This window comes from Ambystoma mexicanum, chromosome 10 (assembly GCF_040938575.1).
Source record: "Ambystoma mexicanum isolate Mex_15411 chromosome 10, UKY_AmexF1_1, whole genome shotgun sequence".
NCBI classification, from domain to species: domain Eukaryota; kingdom Metazoa; phylum Chordata; class Amphibia; order Caudata; family Ambystomatidae; genus Ambystoma; species Ambystoma mexicanum.
In genome coordinates, this window is record NC_090932.1 from 1660467776 (window position 1) to 1660487122 (window position 19347).

The following is a 19347-nucleotide window of genomic DNA, read 5'->3' on the forward strand; positions in this document are numbered from 1 at the left end:
CAATTATTTTAACTGTTGCATGTATCTAAACGGATATCATGCCGACAAATGTTCCCATTTTCAGTCTGGAGGCAATCATATGATCGAAAATGTGTGATTTCATTTCTGACTTATTTAAATAGGAACAACTAGGAACAAAAGACAAAAACCTTTTAAACAACAAATACAAATAGATTTATATAGGAGAAAACCCGTACTGAATCAATAACAAATTCAAAAAGGGAAAAACAAAAGTTTTTGAATAAAAAAAGCAATAAAATTAATTTGATCTGTAATACACAACAAGGAAAATAAAAGTTGCTGCGATACATCCTAAAGAACCAATTATTCTGATTTATAATTGGCTTGTTAGTTAAGTGGAGGTCTGCCTACGTGTGTGTGAATAACAATTCAGTTCAAAATGGCCGATAAGTTTCATCGGACAGCAATGCACGTTTCGGCAACAGAGCCACCTGTTGGGCAAAATATCAAAAGGCCTTCCTCAGGGCGGATTACAGTTGACCATAGGGCGAAGCAGACACAAGAAGTATGTAATGATTGCATTCAGAATGCAGGGCTGCTTTTTAAATTGGTCATTAAGTGACTGTCTGATTGCTTTTTGGGTGCCTTGTAGTTGTGTTACCCAACATTTGGTGGTCAAAACGGAATGGGACAGGCCGATGGTGAGCACGTCGGTGCAGCGCAAAGTGATTCTGAGACTCAGTTAATTTAACCTCGCAAATCTGTGGGCAGAAGGTATGAACCTAGTGTCAAGCAAAATGAATTGTTGATGAGATATAATTCACAATCATCTATATGAAATGGTTAGGTTCTTGGTTGAAAAATAATTAAAAAATGAATTAAAAAATGAGTGTGCAATCAACTGAGTTTGGTTTAGAAATACGGTTTATTTGTGACTTAGGGCCTCATCACGAGGTGGGCGGTAATGCCGGCGCTACTAGCGCTGGCGTTATTAGCCCTACCGCCAAACCCACCGGCGCTATTAGCGCCGGATCACAGGTTTTGGCGGAACGGGAAATCCTCATTCCCCACTGAGCCCATTCGGGAATTCCCCATTCCCCATTGGGCTCAATGGGGAAATTTCACGCTTTTACCGCTGGCGGATTTCCCACGGCGGTAAAAGCGCAGAAAATAGGCAAAATGTCAGCAGATTTCCCCCCAGTTTAGAGCTGGGGGGAGATCAACCGAAGCCGTGATTTGGCGGACCCTTAAATTCGGCAGTAACAGCGCTACCGCCGGGTTTAAGGGCTACCGCCAAACTCGTGATGAGGCCCTTAGTAATGCCCTAAAATGAATCAGGAAGAAAAGAATGACTCAAGAAAAGAACACTACGGTACCTTGGCGTTCGAGTTGTTTGGAACCCTGGGTTTCACCACACGCGGCCGGTGGATGCTTTCAATATTAGCCGGGTTTGCATGTTTTTAGGATTTGTTCTGATGGTTCCTTCAGCACCCTGTTAAGAACAATGAGGCACATAACAAAAAGTGCCCAACTGAAAAGAAGATTTTGAGCTTTTGGTCAGGTTTGACTCCAATCAGAGTTGAGGCAGCGAGTCCTAGCGTCAAAGCAGCGCCGTGTTGCATCCGATCGGGTTGATGCGTTAGGCCGAGCGGATGCCGGTTAAATTTCAAGCTTTCATTACATGTTAATGGCTGGCAAGCGAAGCGAAAAAACGGGAAATTAATAAATGCGTATTTGCTGTTTATATAGAATTTTGAGGGTGATGCCTGTCATTTAGGGTTTTGGCCCTCATTACAACCCCGTTGCTAAACCATGGCGCTATTAGCACCATGGTTGGTGCCGGTGTTGTAACGAGTGCGCCATGGTGGAATGGGGAAATACCGCCCCATTCCAAAGTTGGCGGGGCGGTATTTCCCCATTTCACCATGGCCCTTTCCCATTCCCATTTTCGCCCCATAGGGCTCAATGGGACTGGGGAAGGCTCTAAGTACGGTACCGCAAATTGCGGTACCGTAATTGGCACTGAGGTCCCTTTGCGGTACCCTACTTTAACGGCTGGTAAAACTAGCCGTTAAGGTCGGGTGCCCGCAAAGGGACCTCGTAATCAGGCGTTAAGGGTTTAACGGCGCAGACACCTTTTACGGCGCCGTTAAACCCTTAACGCCAGGGTCGTAATCCTTACCTTGGGCGTTACCCCCTAATCTAAAGGGGTACGTGCTTCAAACTAAAGAGCACTTATTTAATCTACCCAATTACAGTATTAAGCGTCACTGGAGGAAGTGGTGGATGGGAGGCTGTTGTCTAACCAACATCAAGTCCCACTTGACTTTCCTCTGCATGGCCACCATAGGCCCTGCCGTCAAGCGATGGTCATTGCAACAGATTGTCCAGGATACAAGATCCTGCAAATCTGTTTTCGGGGATCTGGGAAGACAATGTACTGCACGGGGTTTTAATTTTTTGTTGCTGACGCTGGGATTCAAACACAGGTCCTCAGGACGAATGTGAGCCCTACCTGTTAAGACCACTCGAGCATCTGTTTAGGGTGCATGTGACATGCATGGTAGCATTGCATTCTGCAGAAAGAATTTGAGTAAGCTTTGCATGTTTAAAAGGTGTGCACCTTTTATTCTTTTCTTGCATAATCATAGGAACACTCCTCCCCTCCGGGGATAATTTGCAGGTGTTAATTATTAATTCAACCCCTGAAATGGAGATGTTTATTTATTGGAGGAGGGGCTTAGAAAGAACACCCGCGTTTGCCAACTACCTTCATCCCGTAGCTGGCATGCGGGGTGTGGGGAATGAGCATTGCTCACACACCCGCCCAGCTCACCAATAGTAGCCTAGCCACAGCTGGCATCCAAATGCTCCTCTCTCTGTGCTTTCCTGCCCACTTAGAGTGGCTTTCTGATGTTATGGGGGCAAGCCTGGCACTGGGTGTCGATTTGTGATGCCGCCCGCGTGCAGACTCCCTTCATGAGATATTAAGCTTCAGCTGGTGGAAACTCGATCGGGCTTCTGCAATTTATGAAAACATGGCGAAATAGCCTCCCATTTATTAAGCGGATGCCGCCTCCGCTGAAAGCAATAGGGCCTCTCGCAGCTGTCGAGCTCTTTCATTACAGAAATGAAGCCAGTTCAGGTGCATTTATTTAAACTGTGCCTCACAGCAGATTCTCTAATATTTGCACTGGTTCTAAAAAGTGAGCAAATGCTTTGATAATATAAAATGGAACAAACAGGTGTTGTCACAACCTGTGGGGTCTAAATAGGTGTGCATGCAGGCACACACGGATCAGGCTGTTTTATATCCGTGCTTGCTGTGCAACATACAAAGGTATGCATGTGCAAAGGTATTTAGTACATGTCTTGTTATGTTATGCTATGCAAGCATGAATAGTCAATAAAAGAGCCGGCTCCAATTCTGCTCAGGTGAAAACATGTGTGCATAATACTGGTTGTGGCTAAACCTGTTTGCACCATTCTGTGTTATCTAAACAGCAAAATTGGTGCTACATTTATTTGCTCCACTTTTTTTGCACAAGTGCTAAGCTTTCATAATCTGTCCCCTGCATCTGCGCCTGTGCCCAGAATTGCATAAATAGGGCTAATTTGTCCAATGTCCGCATAGGGTAATGTTACACATGACGCTGCTGGTTACTTACATTCATGTTGCACGTGTCGATATGTCACGTGTGTTTGTTTCTTTCTTTGTTGGGGGCAAAATGTAGTTCACATGAACACAAAAACAAGGAAAACTGTTCAGGAAAAAAAGATAATACGTCAGCGTCATGTGCAAAATTGGGCAGTGCAATTTATCAGGAGTGAAGCAAAATATCCCAAATATTGAAATAAGCGCCCCAATCCTAGTCTGCAGCCCAGAAGGCTGGAGATTGAAGGCCACAAGATGTTTGACCCTTGGCAGTGATTTGGGACATGACCGTTAGCCATGCCTTGCCTTCCCTTCTCCCCCACTCCTCTCCTCCCCAGCTCTTTGTTACCCCTCTTCTCCCCCCCTTTCCTTTCATTTCCTTTCCTTTTTCCGTCCCTCTCTCCCTCCAATTGCTTCCTCCCTCTCTCCCTCCCTTTCTCCCTTTCTGTCCTTTCCAGTCCCTCCCTTCCATACATTGCTTCCTCCCTCTCTCCCTCCCTTTCTCCCTTTCTGTCCTTCCCCGTCCCTCCCTTCCATCCATTGCTTCCTCCCTCTCTCCCTCCCTTTCTCCCTTTCTGTCCTTCCCCGTCCCTCCCTTCCATCCATTGCTTCCTCCCTCTCTCCCTTTCTGTCCTTCCCCGTCCCTCCCTTCCATACATTGCTTCCTCCCTCTCTCCCTCCCTTTCTCCCTGTCTGTCCTTCCCCGTCCCTCCCTTCCATCCATTGCTTCCTCCCTCTCTCCCTCCCTTTCTCCCTGTCTGTCCTTCCCCGTCCCTCCCTTCCATCCATTGCTTCCTCCCTCTCTCCCTCCCTTTCTCCCTTTCTGTCCTTCCCCGTCCCTCCCTTCCATCCATTGCTTCCTCCCTCTCTCCCTCCCTTTCTCCCTTTCTGTCCTTCCCCGTCCTTCCCTTCCATCCATTGCTTCCTCCCTCTCTCCCTCCCTTTCTCCCTTTCTGTCCTTCCCCGTCCCTCCCTTCCATCCATTGCTTCCTCCCTCTCTCCCTCCCTTTCTCCCTTTCTGTCCTTCCCCGTCCCGCCCTTCCATCCATTGCTTCCTCCCTCTCTCCCTCCCTTTCTCCCTTTCTGTCCTTTCCCGTCCCTCCCTTCCATCCATTGCTTCCTCCCTCTCTCCCTCCCTTTCTCCCTTTCTGTCCTTCCCCGTCCCTCCCTTCCATCCATTGCTTCCTCCCTCTCTCCCTCCCTTTCTCCCTTTCTGTCCTTCCCCGTCTCTCCCTTCCATCCATTGCTTCCTCCCTCTCTCCCTCCCTTTCTCCCTTTCTGTCCTTCCCCGTCCCTCCCTTCCATCCATTGCTTCCTCCCTCTCTCCCTCCCTTTCTCCCTTTCTGTCCTTTCCCGTCCCTCCCTTCCATTCATTGCTTCCTCCCTCTCTCCCTCCCTTTCTCCCTTTCTGTCCTTCCCCGTCCCTCCCTTCCATCCATTGCTTCCCCCCTCTCTCCCCCCCTTTCCTTTCATTTCCTTTCCTTTTTCCGTCCCTCTCTCCCTCCAATTGCTTCCTCCCTCTCTCCCTCCCTTTCTCCCTTTCTGTCCTTCCCCGTCCCTCCCTTCCATCCATTGCTTCCTCCCTCTCTCCCTCCCTTTCTCCCTTTCTGTCCTTCCCCGTCCCTCCCTCCCTTCCATCCATTGCTTCCTCCCTCTCTCCCTCCCTTTCTCCCTTTCTGTCCTTCCCCGTCCCTCCCTTCCATCCATTGCTTCCTCCCTCTCTCCCTCCCTTTCTCCCTTTCTGTCCTTCCCCGTCCCTCCCTTCCATCCATTGCTTCCTCCCTCTCTCCCTCCCTTTCTCCCTGTCTGTCCTTCCCCGTCCCTCCCTTCCATCCATTGCTTCCTCCCTCTCTCCCTCCCTTTCTCCCTGTCTGTCCTTCCCCGTCCCTCCCTTCCATCCATTGCTTCCTCCCTCTCTCCCTCCCTTTCTCCCTTTCTGTCCTTCCCCGTCCCTCCCTTCCATCCATTGCTTCCTCCCTCTCTCCCTCCCTTTCTCCCTTTCTGTCCTTCCCCGTCCCTCCCTTCCATCCATTGCTTCCTCCCTCTCTCCCTCCCTTTCTCCCTTTCTGTCCTTTCCCGTCCCTCCCTTCCATCCATTGCTTCCTCCCTCTCTCCCTCCCTTTCTCCCTTTCTGTCCTTCCCCGTCCCTCCCTTCCATCCATTGCTTCCTCCCTCTCTCCCCCCCTTTCCTTTCATTTCCTTTCCTTTTTCCGTCCCTCTCTCCCTCCAATTGCTTCCTCCCTCTCTCCCTCCCTTTCTCCCTTTCTGTCCTTCCCCGTCCCTCCCTTCCATCCATTGCTTCCTCCCTCTCTCCCTCCCTTTCTCCCTTTCTGTCCTTCCCCGTCCCTCCCTCCCTTCCATCCATTGCTTCCTCCCTCTCTCCCTCCCTTTCTCCCTTTCTGTCCTTCCCCGTCCCTCCCTTCCATCCATTGCTTCCTCCCTCTCTCCCCCCTTTCCTTTCATTTCCTTTCCTTTTTCCGTCCCTCTCTCCCTCCAATTGCTTCCTCCCTCTCTCCCTCCCTTTCTCCCTTTCTGTCCTTCCCCGTCCCTCCCTCCCTTCCATCCATTGCTTCCTCCCTCTCTCCCTCCCTTTCTCCCTTTCTGTCCTTCCCCGTCCCTCCCTTCCATCCATTGCTTCCGCCCTCTCTCCCTCCCTTTCTCCCTTTCTGTCCTTCCCCGTCCCTCCCTTCCATCCATTGCTTCCTCCCTCTCTCCCTCCCTTTCTCCCTTTCTGTCCTTCCCCGTCCCTCCCTTCCATCCATTGCTTCCTCCCTCTCTCCCTCCCTTTCTCCCTTTCTGTCCTTCCCCGTCCCTCCCTCCCTTCCATCCATTGCTTCCTCCCTCTCTCCCTCCCTTTCTCCCTTTCTGTCCTTCCCCGTCCCTCCCTTCCATCCATTGCTTCCGCCCTCTCTCCCTCCCTTTCTCCCTTTCTGTCCTTCCCCGTCCCTCCCTTCCATCCATTGCTTCCTCCCTCTCTCCCTCCCTTTCTCCCTTTCTGTCCTTCCCCGTCCCTCCCTTCCATCCATTGCTTCCTCCCTCTCTCCCTCCCTTTCTCCCTTTCTGTCCTTCCCCGTCCCTCCCTTCCATCCATTTTTTATTTTTCCCATCACCTTTTCTTGCTTTTCGATTTTTTCTTTCTTTCATGTGTGATTGAAAAGTGTTGGATATCAGAAAATGTGTTAAAACTAATACAAAATAACGTCCAAGCATTCAGCGATAAAAATAAATAAACACATGCATAAATAAATAACTAGGTAGATAAGCTGTTGTGCTGGATTGACAGCATTTCAAATTCCAGCTTTACTCTGGCCCAGGTGAGAACGTCTTCCAGTAAGAGTGTTGTGATTCTAACATATATTGAGGAGGGAACCGTGGGCAGGTTTCTCATAGGTGCCTTTCTTTAACACCAAGTTGCAGTAAAAGACACACTCGTCACATGCTTACCATTTGTTTGAGTTTTTTTTCGCCGTTGAGCTCCTCCACCTTTTCCTCCTCGTTTCTTCCTGGGCATCCTATGTATTCTTCCCTCTCACCACAACTTTCTGCCTGCCTTTGTTCATTCCTACCACTACTGAATGTTCTAGCATACCCCTCCTTTGCCTCTCTGACAGGCAAAGGTGCTTCAACACCATGAACTATGGCAGGAAGCGCTACACAGATGTAAGGTAACATAACATGACACTGTAGAGGACTAACCGTCTGCCCAATGCTGAGCCACTGACATGTTCTGTGTCCTACACACTCTGCCCAGGTGCACAAGCCTAAGATTTTGGTAAAAATAATCCTTTTGTTAGCCATGACATTATGATATGATATTTTATTTATATCGCGCTCGTACACAAGTGTTTCAGAGTGCGACCAGGCACAGGAAGGGGAAAAAAAAAACAATCTTACTAGGCCCATTCACATTGAGAACATGCAAGTGCATGGGAAATGGAAAAGGGGGAAAGTGTAAGGAAGGGGGAGAGGTGGAAAGTGTGGGACAGAGGAGAGAACAGCATTCATAAATAAGTAAAATAAATAAACCAATACATCAATAAATAAATAAATAAATATATAAAGGTAAAAGTGCATCCAGCAAGTGGCGAGTGCTAGGGTAAGCAGATAGGGTATATCTGATAAGTGCAGAAGAGAAGTGGGTGGGGGACTGAATGGGTACAGATAGAGATCCCAAGTGCAAGGGAGGCCCAGAGGCAGTGCAGGTGGGTGACAGGGTGAGCAGGTACCTAAGGCTGAAGGACAAAGGATGGCCACGTGCACGGTGCTGAGTGTAAGTGATTTCAATCCGGCACACACCCAAGTCAAAGCTCAGCATGTGTGCACAACTGCAATCCTTATTTATTTTTGTCTAAAAGTTCATTAATCTGACCGATATACCACTCATATCACACCCTTCTCCTGCAACCCCCCCCCCCCTCCCACCCCGGTCACACTGAAACAGGAATCAAACTGGTTTGCAAAAGTAAATATTATTTTATGTATTTAAAATTTAATCACAGTATGTTTTAATAAATAAACAACAATCACCATGGGGTGACAGAACAATGAATAATATCTTTAATACACAAGGAGTAGGTAACAAGCAAAACAAATGCAGCACAGAAAATAATACTTTTGTGTTGGTCCAAATCAGATAGCACTGTGGTTAGCAGTTCCCCCTGCAACATCCTTCACCCCTCCACCCCCAATAGGCAATCTAAAGAGATAAGAGGAGAGAGCAGGTATTCAGGAATGGCACCAATCAAATAGAATATCAGTCCCACTTTACCCCAGAAAACACAAGAGAAAAACGGAATTGACTTTCAGCTGTCAGACTGGCTTTCAAGACTTAGAATGGATTGGGCAAAACACCAAATATGGTCAAAATTGCTGAAATTGTTATAAATTCTTATGGGAGCCGCTTTGGATAGTTGCACATAAGCACAAGCAATGATTTAGTCAGCAGAAAACAATTGAAATCTTAAGGTCCAGGTCGGAAGCACTTTAGAGCTATTTTACACGTGTAAAAGTTTCTCAACATGAAAATTTGTGGCAAACTTTTCCGTGAGCGATATTCGAGATAACAGGTGAATCGCACTGAGTTGCAGTGCGTTTTTGGGTTCTAGAGATATGGATGTTGGCTACAAGTAGGAGTTGAAATTTCATTTCTATCACAGAAACTGAGGGAGTTATGGAGGCTTTAGTCAAGGTTGTTTTTGTAAAATAGGCACGAGAATGAAAAACAGAATTGAACTTTTAAAAAATGACAAATGAGTTTGCTTACACTAGGGGATGACTATGAAGAAGTCAATACCACAGAGGGATTACAGTCACTGGATCAGGGTGACAGTAATGGTTCCGAAGGAGAGATAGGATGGGTTGGGGCTAGGGATAACACAAGCCAAAGTACATATGCTATGGGACACAGTTCTTCCTATTTATACTCACTGGATAGGTTTTTTAAATGGGACTGTCAGCTCTGGTCATGCAGTGGGTCTGGTCTAAGAAAGGCAGCACATCAAGCACGGGACTGGATCATCTAGGCCGGTCGCTGGATTGGCACAGGATCTGCTCTACTAGTCTGTGGGTATTTGGATCAGCTGGATGGCGAGTTCCTCAGGCAAGCCTAGTGGTGGCAAGCCTGAGAATTTCTGTATGCTGGTTCAAAAGGCCTTCTGACCCACACAGCGCTTTACTGAGTGGAGAGAATACATTTGAGGATTGGGGCCTCCCTGGAAATCAATAGTCTGTATTGCTGGCAAGAGATTTGGCATCTGGATTTGGAAGAATATTTAAAGCTGGATGTAGGAAGCTGGATCAGAGTGTTTCACCGGAATCAGGAAGGTGGCTGGATCACTCAATCTGTATCTGCTCTGAGTTGTCTCTTTTTATGCATTAAGAATGACATCACAAAGGGGGTGTACGGGCCGGCTTAGCTAAGCTTGTCCTTGTGAAAGGCGATTGGGTCAGAGTCTACTCTCTGCCTTGAAAGGAGGAGAGAAACAGAGTGTCATCTTTATGGTGTAATTTTATGATGCTGAGAATCCACCCCTAGCCACTGGAACACATAGTCTAATTTTGGCAAAATACATATGTACACATGTGCAACTTCTATAAAAAATCACATACACAGATTGCATATTTTTCATAGCAGCTATTCCTTAAAACCCTGTAGCTGTGGGATCATGTCTCTCCTTTCCATGGAATTTTGCCCTTTTCACTATGAACACACTTTTCAATTGTTATGCAAGTTTCCACAAATGTGTGTGTTAAACATGGGAATGAGTGTATACAGTTTCACAATTCTAGCAGAAATACAGACCCCATAAACCCACATTTATTGCCATTCCTGTTCAGAATAAGCTACACGTTTGTACTAAGTTTTCAAAGGTAGTGCTAAAAATGAGGTTAATTAATCTGCCATTTTCAGATTTTGCACCCCTTTTCATAATAAGTTATAAACCTTCTAAAAATGTCCATCACATATCCTGTTAACACCAAATGGTCAGTCTTTGTCACTCCTTGAAGCATGTGGTGGCCCCCTCGTTTGGAATTTGCTTCTGTCAGCCAGAAGTTTCCTGTGCTGCAGCAGTCTTACAGCCTTTCACACCTTTAATGTCCTGGGTCAGAGGATGGTCATTGTTCCTTTGCCCGTGTAGACCAGATTCTGTTCAAACGCCGCAATTAACACCTCCCCGTGAGTTTCTGCTGAAGGAAGGCCTTCCTTCTGGGAGAAAAACCTGCTTTTCAAGTTATGGCAACTTCAGCCAAACTAATTAACTTTTTAAATTTAACAAAAACCCACATCTGTTGCATCACATACAAATACATTTCTTTCTTGGCCTTAAAATCTGTGGTATCAAAAACACAACTAAAATCTGTATTCCTTTTTGGCAACAATCCTGTGTAGGTTTTCTAATTCAGCAGACTTTTAGTTTTAGGTCAAATTGAAGCTTCCTCAGTTCTCCTCTGTCATTCAGGCGGCCCAGGGTACTGCACCCAGATTTTGGCATGGCTGTCAGTTTTCAGACAATCCAGTTTTCTGATGAAGGTTGTACTCTTCTAATCAGGACTGGGTATGTTTACAATGCTTCATAAGATGCATGACTTTCAGCACCAGGCAAGATTGTGAATGTTGAAAATTGTTGTGTTATAGGCATTTTGGAGTTTTTTGGGAACAAAAAAATTTCATTTGTAGGCACATGTTTGGGTTTCATTTGCAAAGTGCTGCTTTTCTCTCTACACTCTGTTTGCTGGTCATGGGACCCCCTGGCACATTTCCGCAGGATGTGCTCTATTCCACTGCACATGCACCATGGGTGGCAGGTTGTGCCTCCCTCTTTTTGCTGAGACACACGGTTTTTGTAGGTTTTTGTAGGTGTTTGGCGCGCACAAGGGTCTTGCCGCCATTGTTGCTGTTTCTTTCCCCACAACTGGCAGGGTGATGCCGCATAGCATAGCGGAGTGGGTCAAAACATTCCACATGTGAGAGATAACAGATCAGCAGGGGAGAAGAGGAGCAAAGGCAGAAGCGAAGAGGAAGGTCTTGAGGTGCTTCTGGAACAGGAGATGGTTCTTCTCAAGTTTCAGGGTGGCAGGGAGGCTGGTCCAGCCGAAGACAGAGTTCTGCCCCCAGCACGTGTCTTTGAAAAATGAGTAACCCTGAGGGAGTTAGAGGTAGAGGAGCAAAGGGCTCGAGCGGGGAGGTATTTATGGAGGGATAGTTGAAGGTATTTTGTACCCAGGCCCCAGAAAGCCTTGTGGGCAATGCAGAGGCTTTTAAATGTAATCCTTGCATCCACTGAGAGCCAATGAAAGGATTTCAGAGCTGGAGAGATATGATCCCAGGGCTTGAGGCCAAGGACAAGTTTTGCATTCCTGTTCTGGATTAGGTGTAAAGGGTGGAGAGCGGAGGCAGGTAGATTTAGAAAGAGGCTGTTACAGTAGTCCAACCTAGAATGATCCAGAGTTTGGGAGATAGTAAGCTTCTGAGGGAAGGACAGAAAGGCAAAGTACCTCTGGGGTAGGAGGGGGTCAAGGGAGGCTGGCCATTGAGTGAGGGGAAATGATGGAGAAGGTGTATCAATGAGGATGATCTCAGTTGTGTTGGCATTTAGGCAAAGATTGTTGGTGGGACACCAATTTTGAATGGTGATTAGGCAATCACAGATGAGGGGAGGAGAGGAGGTGGCTGAAGAAAGCCTAAAAATGAGTTGGGTTTCATCAGCATAGTACTGGACATTAGAGCAGAAAATGGAGATGCAGTGGGCGAGAGTTGCAAGGTATTGGTTGAAAATCCAGGGCGAGAGGTTAGACCCGTGGGGAACACCACAGGTAGAGAGGGAAATAGAAGATAGGAAAGACGCAAGTTGTACCTGGGAGGGTCGAGCGGAGAGAAAAGAGGTCAGCCAAGCCAGAGCCTGATCAGTGATATCCAGGTTGGCACGGAGAAGGTTGGGCAGGTTGGTATGGTTGACTGTGTCAAAAGCAGAAGAAAGATTAAGTAGGATGAGGACCGAGGGAGTGTTAGAGTCAAGGTTGGAGAGCAGATCTTCACGGATGTTCAGGAGAGCAGTTTCCGTGCTTCTGGCAGATCTGAAGCCAGACTGATGGTCATTGAGAGGGTGGGCAGTCATAATGTCGACAGTCAAAATGTCGACAGTCAAAATTTCGAAAAATAAATGTCGAAAAAAATAATGTCGACAAACAATAATGTCGACATTTTTTTGATATTTTTTCGAAATTTTGTATTTATTGTATGAATAAATAAATAAATATATATAACTAAGATATGTTGAGTATGAGGGGTGGGGGGTCTGGGGGGGTGGCAGGGGGTCTTGGGTGAGAGGGGTTGGGGGGACATCCCCATAGTAAATGATACTCTTTTTATTTATTTAATTATTGAATAAATAAATAAATATATAATTACTATGTGTTGAGAATGAGGGTGAGAGGGTGGTTGGGGGGGTGTGGGGGGTGGCAGGGGGGTGTTGGGTGAGGGGGGGTTGGGGGGACCCCCCCATAGTAAATTAAACTCTTTTTGGTTATTTATTTATTGACAAAATAAATAAATAAATACATATATAATTAGAATGTGTTGAGTATGAGGGGTGAGAGGGTGGTTGGGGGGGTGTGGGGGGTGGCAGGGGGGTGTTGGGTGAGGGGGGGTTGGGGGGGACCCCCCAATAGTAAATGATACTCTTTTTGGTTATTTATTTATTGACAAAATAAATAAATAAATAAATATATAATTAGAATGTGTTGAGTATGAGGGGTGGGAGGGTGGTGGTGGGGGGGCTTGGGGGGGTGGCAGGGGGGTGTTGGGTGAGGTGTTGATAGTTCTAAGTGACATTTTTTTTTCTAAAAAATGACTTTTTACATTATAAGTATAGGATGTCGACATTTTTGTTTTCAAATTTTTTTTTTCGACATTTTTGTTTGTCGACATTTTATTTTCGACATTATGACTATAAACCCATTGAGAGAACCAATAGAAACAGAATGAAAGTTAAGCTGAGAGAAGGCCAGCTTTTCAAGGAGTTTACCCAAAAAGGGAGCAATGGAAATAGGGCGATAGTTGGCCGGACAAGAAGGATTAGCTGTGGGTTTCGTAAGGAGAGGATGCACAAGAGAATGCTTTAGAGGGGAGGGGAAAGATCCAGAGGCAAAGGAGATGCAGAAATCGGCAAGGCCCGGAGCGAGGGTATCAATGTGGTCCTTAATGGTTGTAGAGGATCAGGGATGGGCATGTATTGTTGAGGCTTTCATAGATCAGACTTGTCTAGCTACCTCATCAGGGGAGAAAACAGGAAAGGAGGAGAAAGAGAGTGGGGGGTTGCTGAAGGAGGTTCAGTAGGCAGAGAAAGAGGGGGGAGGGGAGCGCAGACTAAAAGAAAACGTGCATTACTAAAGAACGCGCATTACTAAAGAAACCACCCAAACAAATTGAAGTTGCTTTGCTTGCTTTTAAAAGAGCTTTTCCAAAATCTGCACATTTGGATTTCTGACATGCAACCCATCCCAAATGTTTCTGGGGGCCATAGGGAAGTAAGTACCTGTACTTTGCCACCTGTGTTTTCTTGGAAGAGCTGCAGCATGCCAAGGCTCACCACAACACTGTGGAAATCTCAAGCATCTTACCAATGCAAAGCCAATGACATGCTCTGTGTCCTTTAGCACACTGCACAGAAGCAGAAACCAAGGGTTTGGCCAAGTAAAATAAATAAATGCAATTGAAACAAAATAAAATCCATTTATGGAAGCCACCGACTGTTTCAAAGAAAGAGCCATTGGTCGCTGACCAAAAAAGAATCCAAATTTTCCATTCTCTAGCGAGGAGAGATTCCGTGTCTTATTTAGTGGAGAGATGGAACTTCTCAATGAAAGGGCAGAGTGATGTAAGGGGGTGAAGGGTGGAGGCCCTCGCCTTTCAAGACCCAGGGGCTTTGCCAACAAAAGAGCAGCCATTTCCATCTTGAAATCAGTCAAGCCCAAGTGCAGCAGAAGACTTCAAACCCAGGAACGGTGAGTCTTCAGCAGAGGGTGTGTTTGTTCATGGTGTGTGTGTGTGTGTGTGTGAAACACCACCTTTGTGGTGCTGTTTCTGCTGTGTTGCATCATTATTTGTGTGTGATGCCTTTGCGATTGTTTGTTACATGACAGCACAGTGCTATATTTATTTATTTCTATTAATGTATTTATTGTGTGATTTGGTTTACAGAGCAAATCTTTACACACATATTCACATAGAACTGTACAGCACACCAGAGTAAAAACATAATTTACAGCATACAAGATGTATTCAACATCATAAATATAATCATAAAAGCCATCTTAAATCAAAGAAATTTCATACATAGAAAAAAGTGAATTTTTAGTAAATTCATCAAATTAATTAAAAAACGATCATTGGGATTAACTAATCATTTCCAACAAAGCATTTCCAAAGTTAGGGCCCGCCACTCAACAATTCTTCATCTTCTTCATGATTTTCTCCAATGTAACTACCGCCTAGATACCCAAGGGTTTTGTGTGCTGTAATAAATGCATACATACATACATACATTAATAAATAAATAAATAAATAAATAAATACATTAAATGCTTCAAGGTTTCGCCAGTGAGTCTGCAACAGCGACATAAAAATCATTGGTTAAGAGGTAATTTAATTTTATGCGTAACCAGAATTTTCTAAGGAATCGAGAGGTATGTTTTAGGACACATTTCTGGGAGAAATTAAAAGGTTTAATAGCCAGAGAAAAGTGCTCAAACAGGTTACAAGAGAGCAGTATGTTTCTATTTTCGATCCAGTCATTTTCAAATAGTATCTTTTTAACCTTGGCTGGATTGCACTCTGATTCTGCAAGTGAAACTGCTCTTTCATTCAGCATGATCAAGACAGATTTCATCAAGGCCTTAAGAGGCAGACAATTACCCCGATTATAAAGTGCATCCAATTGAATGCATAAGTTCGACACTGGTGGAAACATAATAGATCATAAGAGCAAGAATCTTCTCCAATTAACTTTCGTGTCTAAAGATGTATGACCCACAATATGTTTAACTGCAAAAAACGGTGTATCCCCTGCAAGGGACAACAATTGTTTACAGATAAAGGACTCCATCTTGGCCCAATCAAAGCCGACCTCACGACCCTCGGCCCGATAGGTCAATGTTAGAACGAACACCTGGTTATACATTTTCAGTGCAGGCAGTAGTGAAAAGAGACCATATTTGCTGCCCAGAGCTCGAAGTTTCACAACCACTGATATGGCATCAAACTTCAAGGCCTGGTTTGCAATGGAAATTGATCAATTTGTTTTGATTACAACACCAAGATCCTAAAGTTAATGACCACCTCCAGCTGCTTACCATCAATGTACCAGCCAAAGTTCACCCTAACCGACAAGATCTTTCTGTGGTTAATAACCAAGATTTTAGATTTGGACACACTGATGTCCAACACAAGGTCCCTAAAAAAATCCTCTGCCCGCACTAAAGATTTCTGTAGACCTATTGCAGTATAATCAAGTAAGACAATTCATCAGCGTACAAAAGATACTGGCACTCATTGCAACACTGGCGGTAACCCATGGCGCTATTAGCACCATGGTTGCTGCCGGTGTTGAAACGAGTCCGCCAATGTTCAATGGGGAATTACCACCCCATTCCAAGGTTGGTGGGGCGGTAATTCCACATTGAACATTGGCCCTTCCCCATTCCCATTTTTGCCCATAGGGCTCAATGGGACTGGGAAAGGCGGTAATTACGGTACTGCAAATGGTCTGATTTCAAAAACATATAGATTAAACAAAAAAGGAGCAAGTACATACCCTTGGCACAAGCCATGGTCAACAGAAATTCACCCAGAGTACATGCCCTTTTTGTCCAGCCTAACCTTGATTCTGATCTCTTTATGCAGGTGTTCCAGCATCTGGATCAAGGCCTCCGGACAGCCCCATGACCTGAGCACCCCCATAGCCTGGCTCGATCCACACAGTCCAATGCCTTAGAGACATCAAGAAAAGAAAGATCCATGGAGTGCTGAGATTGAAAAGCCTGATTCTTCAAAAGTTGTAACACAAACCAATTCAGAGCTGTACTAGTACCCTTGCCGAAACCTGACTGATCAATGTCCAACTTGTTGATATTAGTAGCCCATCTCCTAAGGGCACGCAACAGGAAACCAGAGAATGATTTATAGGAAGCATCCAGAAGGCAGAGGTGACAGTAATTCGCCAGATTCGCACTATCTCCCTTTTTGAAAATAACTGCCGCAATGGCCTCCCTTTAGGTCACGGGACATCTAGTGCGCCCAACCACATTGCAAAACAATTAAAACAGCACCTCAGCCCATAGGAGCGGCATTTATTTTAATGTTAGAATAGAGAGGCCATCTGGTCGAGGGGCATTCGAAGACCTGGCCATCCCAATATCCAATTTAATCCCTATAGGATCAATGTCTAATAGCACCCAAGCCTCCATATCCCAAATAACCCCAAAGGTCCTGGATGTGCAGACTTGTGTGCAGCTTACAGTAGCATTCAAGTTACCAAAGTAATTCTCCCACACCTGGCCCGGGATTGGCTGGTGCTGCAGCGAGAGTTGCACATGCCCCCTCGTATCAGTCTCCAAAAATATGCCCTATCTCTAGAGGCCAGGACTGCTAGCATGTTTTCTGCATCTTTTAGTAGTAGCCCTTTGCCCACTTTCTATAGGTTTGCTTCAACTTTGCTATGACCATGTACTCATTAGGGCCCCATTTTTGAGCTTTTCTAGTGTCACCTCTCAACTGATTTTTCCAAATACATCTGCACTGAATTTATGAGCTAAGTCCATGTGATTGCTATCCATTCTAAGACTCGAGGACGGAATCAAAGCTATAAGAGAGTGTCCTGCAAATGAGGAGAGAATGAGATGACACATGTCAACAAAGAATCCCCCCAATAAGTCATGATCAATCTTTGCATTGAACCAAGAAGCATACTTGTGTCGCAAAATTACAGCCTGATTTTGAGGATTAATATCAATGGAATCTGAGATCTGATCAGGGAGATCCACTAGCAATACTTCCAAAGCATGCCCTAAGGAGCTACTGATCACTACCGCTCTTGAAATCAATGTTAAAGCAATTAATAATAGGAAAGATATGAGTAGAAACAAATATAAAACCCACAGTAGATTTGCTAGATCCATCTGACGGAGTATAATTGGGAGGGACATCATCGAAAAAGTCCAAGCTTTCAAGACAAGCCGGGAATGGTATTCCTCTGGCTTTTGCAGATTGAGAGAAGTGTCTATTTGCCCCAGAGTGATACCACTGAGCATCTAAACATTCCGAATTAAAATCGCACATAACCAAAAAACATAGATTAGGTAGTAAAGAATACAAGGCAAATACATGAATAATGGATGTTATAAAGTCTGTCAAGGAAGTCGATACAGTATTAAAATAGATGTTTAAGATAATCAGCACTCTCAAAGCTTCTTCGGATGGGTCAAACCAGTTATTTTACAACCTTGGACGTCAGGATAGCCCATGCACACATTTTCAATGTTAGAACCAGGAGACACACGCCACGTATGATTAAGCCGCCATAAGTCCTACCCTTTAGTCCTTTCCTGGCAGGCTCGTGCACAACAGTAAAGCTATCCACAAGAGGAGTATCAAGCAGAAAAGATTCTTCAATACAAGTCAGGTCGGCCTCATTCCATAATTCCCTATTCGAGCGAAGATGGCATTCCAAGAGACAACCCTAACTGGAGCAATTCAGTGGGTGCCCCTTCTCAATGGGTTATGTTCATGGAGGGAATTTATGATATGAGACCAGTCGTACGTCAGAACTCGGCTAAGCGTCAGAGAACAATCATCATTAGACGTATTTGTAGTGGCCTGATTTACATTTATTTACATTTATTGTTAAAGGTTCTTGTGGATTAAGTTCAGGAACTCCATCTCCACCCTGATTCAGACCCTTTAAAATGTCCTGTAGCCAATCCTCAGACAAGGAGTAGCCCATATTTAACAAACAAATTTTACTATTCTTGGCTTTCCTTTTCCTTCAACGGCCAATTTTCACAGATGGTACTGACTCGCCAACAGTAACCACCTTGAGAGTGGGCACTGGCCCTCCCACCACCTCCACTATGGGGTACGATGGGATATTACTTGAAGCCAGCGTAACCTGCGGCTCAGTGACCTTTGGTAATGGGCTTGCATATTGGCAGCTGCCCCCTCATCTGCAAAGATTGTCTCCATTGGCTTTACAGGGAATGAGCTAAATTCAACCAGAGAGGTTTGAGTGGCAACAGAGACTGGATCAAAGAGTATTTACCGATAACACCGGAGCACTCAAAGCCACGATGCAGCCTTCAATAAAATTGACTTTTGCAAGCAAGTCCTCCAAAGCTGATTGTACGTCTATCAGTTCGTACATATTTACATCATGACCTCAGCCCATAGTATCTAAAATCCTTGAAAGAACAGGAAAAGAAAACACATCAAACATTGGTTCTTCCTGAACCTGGCAATCATGTTTCATAGATATACAGTCTTTAGGATCATGTGCTGGTGTTGTGTCTTGACTGTCGTGTAGGCATAAGAGACCTCTGCCCACAAGTTCCGCACAGAGATAATCCAAATCACTCTTGGTACAACCTTTGAGGCCACAGGTGGGAGATGTTCTTCCGGAGCCGTGGACTTCTGGGATCCCCTGGACCACTGCAATAAAATCACCGGTTAAGTATCAAGCCAAAACAACATCTACAAACCAAACAACAAAAAGTGGAAAAGTCTTACGAATGGGTGAGAGCGGAGATTCGTCTGAACCTATGGAAGGGGTTCCGGGACCCACCAGTGTCTTGATCCCGGCACAGGATAGTGAGCTCAGGAGGATAGGTGGAGGTGCGTGTGCCGGGCCCACCTGCAGTTAGAATCCAGGCAAGGAAATCAGAAAAACGTAGTACTAAGGTATGTAGCAAGTAGAAATCCAAAAGCAGTCCGTGATCCGTAACAAGAGTTCCAAATATCCAAAAGCCAGAAGTCAGGGAAATCCAATAACAATCCGTAATGCAATCCGAGGTCAGTTTCCACACGATCCAAACATAAATGAATGAAGTGCCAACCAGTGTCCAAGAAAAACAGCTGTGAAGCACCGAGTGCTATGATGCAGGTGTTTAAACACTGGCGCTACGAACGTCTTCCGGTCACATGACCCGGACCCGTATCACGTGATCGTGCTTTAGTAACACGT